This window comes from Lacerta agilis, chromosome 13, assembly GCF_009819535.1.
Source record: "Lacerta agilis isolate rLacAgi1 chromosome 13, rLacAgi1.pri, whole genome shotgun sequence".
Taxonomy (NCBI): domain Eukaryota; kingdom Metazoa; phylum Chordata; class Lepidosauria; order Squamata; family Lacertidae; genus Lacerta; species Lacerta agilis.
In genome coordinates this window covers 49,632,210-49,639,356 of record NC_046324.1, presented here as the reverse complement: position 1 = coordinate 49,639,356, position 7,147 = coordinate 49,632,210, and positions in this window count along the sequence as shown.

Below are 7,147 nucleotides of genomic sequence, written 5' to 3'. Positions count from 1 at the left end.
TGGTTGAGGTTTGGACTGGTGTTGGGGTGGGGGTTACTGTGGAAGTGTGGTGTTGGGGGGTGTTGATAGTGTTGGCAATTTTTATGGCTCAAAGGGAGGGGGGGGGATATTCACCAGTCCTGTAGTTCAGGGTGTTTTCCGGTTGTTTCATTCAGTTGTGGCTGTTGTTGTAGGGTCGTTCCTTTGTGAAGTGTTGGTTTGGTTGAATTTGGACTGGATTCTTGTGCTGAGTCTTCGTTGGGATGGTTCTGTGCGTGCTGGTATTTGGTTGTATCTATACGCGCTGTTTTGTTGTTTCCGTTTCGTCTTTTTCCTCTGCACTGTTGTCCATTTGTCTGCTGTTGTTTCGGCGTTATGGTTTCGGTTGTCGCTTGGTGGGTCCTCCTGTTGCCATTCTGGTGGAAGGTCGAATCCGAGGTCCTCTAGTAATTGCTGAGCTTCAGGTATGTTGGTAGCCATGTGTTGTGTGGTGTTTGTTGTTACGATGAGGCGGAAGGGGAAGCCCCATCGGTAGTTGATCTTTGCTTGCTGGAGAATCTGGGTGCATGGGCGTAGGCTTTTCCTTCGGTTTAGGGTGTCTTGGGATAAATCCTGAAAGACTAATATTTTGTTGTTTTTGTATACAAGGTTTTTTGTACTTCTGAGTTTGTTCCATATCTCTTCCTTCTTTCTGTAGCGTGCGAAGCACACTATGATGTCTCTTGGCGGGGTGTTGGGCTTCGGTTTAGCTCTTAGGGCTCTGTGGGCCCTCTCGAGGTCATCTGTCTCGAGTGTCAAACCTGGGATTGTGTCTTTTAGCCAGCTTACGATTAGGTCTGCTGTGCTTGTCTCCTCTGCATTCTCGGGGAAATTGCGAAAACGGAGGTTGCAGCGTCTGCTTCGGTCTTCGAGGTCTGCTTGTTTGATTCTCATTTCTGTATTTTCTGCTTCCAGTTTGCTCAGTTTCTCCCTCATCCGTGTGTTCTCTTCTTGGTATTGTTCTATTATTCTCTCTTGCATTTGGGTCTTGTTCTCTAGAGCTTCTACTTTGGAGGTTAGAGCTTCAATTAATATCTGCATGGGAGCCATTGCATCTTTCAATTCTTTCCTCAGTTCTCTTGCTAATCTAGTCTCCATTTCTCTCAAATCCCGTCTCGTTATTGGGTGGTTGTCATCTTGGAGGGGTGTTGTGGTCTGAGTGTCGTTAGCCATCTCCCTGGTTGGTGCCATTTTGGTCTCCCTGATGGTTTTGGTTTGGTGTCTGCTCAGCGTCTTCTTTGAATATGGCGTGCTGCGGTTGGGGGTTGTAGCACTGGTGGTTCTTGGGTGTTCTTGGGTTGTTGAGTTGATCAGGCGTTGGTGATTGGTGGCTTTTACAGAGCGTTTGGTTTAGGCGGCCATTTGTGTCACTTCTTGGCTATGTTTCTAGAGCTTCTCTGGGGTTTCCGTGGTCGTCTCGGCAGTGTTGTCAGAGTGGGGGGGGGGCAGATAGGTAGACAAACGGTTGGGTTAGCAGATAGGCAATTGGCTTTGGGGGGGTTCAGTGGGCGGAGATTAATGGGAGTTGGGGTGGGAGAAGAGGACCACAGTGATAACAACAAAAAGGTCCCTCCCTTTTGGGGGGGGAGGAGAGTGTGTTTTGAGTGATATGTTAATGTAATATAAGATGGTAGTGGTGGAAGTTTAGTAGAAGGGTTGTAGATTTGGGAGGGGTGGAAGGGAAAGAGAAAGCAGGGTTTTTTGTCAAGGAAGGAACGCGCAAAAAGTAAGATTTAAGATAAAATTAGATAAAGGTGGAGAAAGGAAAGGAAAGGGGGGAGGGGGGAAATAGTTGAAGTGGAGAGGGTAGGTAGGGACGGTAATAGAGAGGAAGGCAGTGGGCTAAAAAAAAAAAAAGTGGGTGGATAAACAATGAGAGCAAAAATGAAATTAAAAAGAGCCAAAAAAAAAAAAAAAACCTGATCCCAGGAGCAAAAACAAGGGGTAGTAGTTTAAGATGGAGAAACAACAACAACAACAACAGCAACAAAAGGGAAAGAAAGAGAGAAAAAAACAACAACACACCAATAATAAGGAAGGGGGGGCACGGGTCTCCTTTTCTCCTTTCCTCCTCTCTTACCCCCTGGCTCTCTCTCTCCCTTCTTCCTTCTCTTTAGGTGTAATTTAATTAGTTGTTTTTTTTAAAAAAAAAAAAGAAAAGAAAAGAAAGAAAGAAAAAAGGGGGAAGTTTGGGGAAAGGGATATAAAAATAAAGGTAAAAATAGGAGACACTAAAAATATATAAAAATAAAAATAATAAGAGGGGGGGGGAGAAATGGGAAAAATCCCCCCAAAAACGTGGTGTCTTCCCTGGGGAAGGTTTCCGTCCTCTTCTCTCGTTCTTTCTCCCTTCCCTCAGCGGCGGTGGTTGTGCTGTTGGGCCGCAGAGCCGGGGTTTCTCTCCCTATGGGCTGTGGCGATGCGGCTGCAGTGACAACGGTGGTAAGATCGGGGTTCCCCACCTCCCGGGGGTGACGGAGGCCCTCTCTCACGTCTTCTTGGGGGGGGTGGTTGTAAGGGCGGCGGCAGCGGGGCGTCCTTCTTCGGTCCCTGGAGTGTCGGCGCTCCGCGGGGCAGGCTGTTCTCGGCCGCTCACGGCCTGCTAGGCTTCGGGGCCTTCGGTTAAAACGGCGGCCACAGAAGCTGAGGGAGCACAACGTCCCTTTTCGGCCCCCGGGGTGTTGGCGCTCCGCGGGGCAGGCCGCCCTGGGCCGCCGTCGGGCCGCTAGGCCTCGGAGCCCCGAGCCAGCCGACGGTCGCTGTAGCTGCGGGAACGTGGCGTCCCCCCTCGGCCTTCGGAGCGCCGGCGCTTCGCGGGGCAGCCGCCCCGAGCCGCTCACAGGCCGCTAGGCCTCAGGGTCCCGGGCTCCGTCTGGCTGGGTATCCCCAGTCCCGTCGGCCCGCCCGGTGCTCCGGCGGCTTTCCCCGACAGCCGCGGGCTGTCGCGCGTCGGTGGCGGTGGCGGTTCCGGCGGTGCAGAAGCCGGTCGGGGGAGCTCCGTTGGCGCTGGACCTTTAGGAGCTCCGCTGCTGCGTGCCGGTCGCCATCTTGTCTCGCCGGAAGTCTTTCAAATAGTAAAATTATCATTATGGAATCGTACGTCCCTATTTTCATCAGATAAATGTTGGAGGGTGTGCAGTTTTGCATTAATTTTGCATATCCCCGTTTATATGCACAGGCGAAAACTTATAATTACTATAATTTAAATGGAATTTTGACCAACCAGGTGAACCATGTGCCCGGTCAGTCTGCTGCCCAGGTGATCACTGTTATGTGCACCTTCAACTCCCCCCATGCCTAGGTAGCAGGATCAGTGGTCAAGGATGATGGGAGTTGTAGTCCAACAACATCTGGGGATCCAAGGCTGAGAAAGGCTGATCTAGGTCATGGATGGAGAACACGCGGCCCTCAGTATGTTATTGGACTACAACTCCCATCAGCCTCAGCAGAGGCCAATGACTCAAGGATGGTGGGAAGTTAGTGTTCAGCAATGTTAGGACGGTTGCAGGTCTCACACCATGAGATCTAGCAACATGCTTTAGGTTTTTTTTTAATGAAATGAGCACGTTGCCCAGCAAGTTGGTGCCAACTCCTCTTCCAAAGACAGTACAACCAGAGTACAATGAACAGGGGAGTTCGGCTTTGGGATTTTTTAAATGGTCTCCAAGTGCAGAGTCTGCTTCATGCAAAAATAAAATCAAAGAGAAACAACATTTTTCTCTTCTCTGACAACATGTTTTAATGTCTCTGGCAATATCACTAGAGGAATATGCATATTTATACTCTCATAGGGCTTGGCACAGCTGCCTTGAAAAATGTAACTGTGAAACACATGACAATTGTGGCTGCAAAGTGCAAACACATGCAAATAAAACTTGCAAAACAAAAGTTTTAAAAGGGAGGGAGTCCATCATATATTCTCCAAAGTTTATGTAAGGAAGAAGGCCTTAGACGGAGCGAGACTGTTAAGTTGTGGGTGGACACAGCAGACGACACAGTGATTTCCAAACAGCTCTTGTTTATTCTCAGGCTGGAACAGAAGTGAGCTGAAGGCCTCAGCAGCCTGCTTATATAGAACTCAGCTACAAAGCAACAGTAACAACTTTCCGCAGTTAACCAATCCCTGAACGTCCCTTTACAATCCCTCTTTTGCATATGCTGACCTGAGTGAAAACTGCAGCAGAATGAACTATATACACACACCCCTAGTGGCCTAGGGTGAGAACTTCAATACATAACACAGACCATTGCATCCGTTGAGCTCAGGTGACTGGCAGAAGCTTTTCGGAATTTCAGAAAGGGAGCCTCTCCCAAACCTCCCTGGAGATGCTGGTGAGATTGGATCCGGGCCCTTCTCTGGGGGATGCTGATGCGCATGTTCACAGCAGTGTTTCAGGGTCTGGGGTGCTCCTGCCCTGGCAGCCCTAGAGTTGAACCAGGGACTTGAGAACGTAAGACGTGCCTGCTGGATCAGGCCACTGGCCCATCTGGTCCAGCATCCTGCTCTCACAGTGGCCAACCAGATGCTTGGAGGAAACCAGGGAGCAGGATCCGTGTGCAAGAGCTTTCACCCCTCCTGCAGTTTCTAGTAGCTGGCGTTCAGAAGCAGTGGAGGTGGAGGTGGAGCCAGTCTTTGGCGATCCCTCGTAGCTGAGGAAGATTGTATCCCATGGACATGGTCTTAACAGTGAGTCCGTAAGCGACTGTGGAGGCCAATTCTGGATCCACACGTCCTTCCACAGTGGGGACATTGGTTTCCAGGTGGGAGTTGATCACGGTGTGGATTTGCCAAGCGTGTCTTCCTCTTAGCATGTTTCTCTCTTGCGTCCTGAGTTCGAGCATCTTCAGAGTCCATGACACCTGTTCTCCAATTGGAGCGCTCGCAGGCCAGTGTTTCCCCATTGTCGGTGTTTATACTACATTTTTAAAGATTTGCTTTGAGAGAGCTATTCTGGCTAGTAGCCATCAACAGCCCTTTCCTACACGAATTTGTCTAATCAACTTTTGATAGACATTGAAATTGGCGCCCTCACACCTTCCTGAGGCAGGAAGTTCCATAGTTTAACTCAGTGCTATGTGAAGAAGTACTGAGTTAAACTATGGAAGAAGTATGGGACGCGGATGGCGCTGTGGGTTAAACCACAGAGCCTAGGGCTTGCTGATCAGAAGGTTGGCGGTTCCAATCCCCACAATGGGGTGAGCTCCCGTTGCTTGGTCCCAGCTCCTGCCCACCTAGCAGTTCAAAAGCATGTCAAAAGTGCAAGTAGATAAATAGGTACCGCTCCGGCAAGAAGGTAAACGGCGTTCCTGTGCACTGCTCTGGTTCGTCAGAAACAGCTTTGTCATGCTGGCCACATGACCCGGAAGCTGTACGCCGGCTCCCTCGGCCAGTAATGCGAGATGAGCGCCACAACCCCAGAGTCGGACACGACTGGACCTAACAGTCCTTTACCTTTACCTTATGTGAAGAAGTATGTTCTTTTATCTGCCCTGAATGTTCCAGTCTTCCAACTCCTGCTTGGCAGGGGGTTGGACTGGATGGGCCTTGTGGTCTCTTCCAACTCTATGATTCTATGATTCCTGACTCACTGTCCACAGTGTTCAGCAGGCAGAGAAGCATTTCCAGCAAGCTGAGATGGCGCAAGGCTCAGGTTGTGTCCCTTGGTCTGCTCCAAGGTGTTCTGAGTCTCTCATACTCATCTGGAATTGCTGGTGGGGGTGTAAAGGAAGGAAGCTGACTAAAAATTCGTCCTCTACATCTGCAGGGGATAATGCAATGACATGTCGGCTGTCTTTTTATTCCACCCATTAACCATTTCGAAAACATTAAAAATGCACAGGCACAGGAAAAAAATCACACCTCTGAATTAGAAAAGAGTTATAAAAAATGTTGATTTAAACCCGTCGTAAAAACTAAAGGCGCCAAGACTGTAAGGAGGGCTTCTAGTCGAAAGAGACAGAGCAATATCCATTTAAATGCACAATAATTCATTTTGCAAATGTGTACATGAACTCACGCAGTTCCACCCAGCTATAACAAATGTTTCCGTTGCAGCAAAAGGATTCCTTTCTCCCGGGTCCCCACAGCCGCTCCCTGGTGCTGCAGTGAACAGGCAAGTGTGGAGGACTAGAACATCTGTTTCTGCACAGAAACTGGAGAAAATAGGGTAGTGAAAACGGGGTGCTCCAGAGGTGACTCCAGCCCCCATCAACACCAACCAGCAAAGCAAGGAATGGTGGGAGTCAGAGTCCAACAAGATCTGCAGGACCACAGCTTCCCCACATCTGAGCAATATTGAATTTTGGCTTGGGGACGGAGCTATGTGTGCTACTTAGACAGAGCTGCGCATGCTCCCTACGTTAGCCTGCTGCCCTGCTCCATCATCACCAGTCAGAAATGAAATTCAACTGGCAATTCAGTCAGCTTCTGCACACGGAATGGGGAGGACACCATCGTGTCCTTAGCCTCAGACAGCAGAACGTCTAGGACTGGCCTTGGCTCTGAAAACGTAGCCCCCACAAGTATCTGGGTGGTTGCATTCTGCACCAACAGGAGCTTCAGTTTGTTGAAGAACTTAAGAAGAGTCTGCTGGATCAGGCCAATGGAACATCTAACCGAACACCCAATGCTCACAGTGGCCAACCAGATGCTCATTATGGGAAACCTTCATGCAGGACCTGAGCACAAGAGCACTCTCTCCTCTTGCAGTTTCCACGAACTGGTATTTAGAAAGCGTTACCACTTCTGACTCCAGCAGCCACTGATAGTCTTCTCCTCCATGAATTTATCTGATCCTCTTTTAAAGCTGTCCATGTTGGTGACCTTCAACGTTACATGGAGGACACATCAAGGCCAGCAGTACAATGATATGGAATGTCTTCTTTAGAGGCAGGAAACCTCTGAGTTGCTGGGGAACATCAGGGACACGTAATAAACTTATTGCTTCCAAGTCTTACTTGTGGGCTTCCAAGAAGCACATGGTTGGCCACTGGATTTTCTTGCACATGCTTCTTTTCACCCTGAGCAGCTGAGATATACTCGGAGTTGAGTGTTGATTTCATGCTCTTTATTTCAGCTCATGGTAAGCAGTGAGTGAGAGTTTTCCCAAAAAAAACCTCTGGCTATATA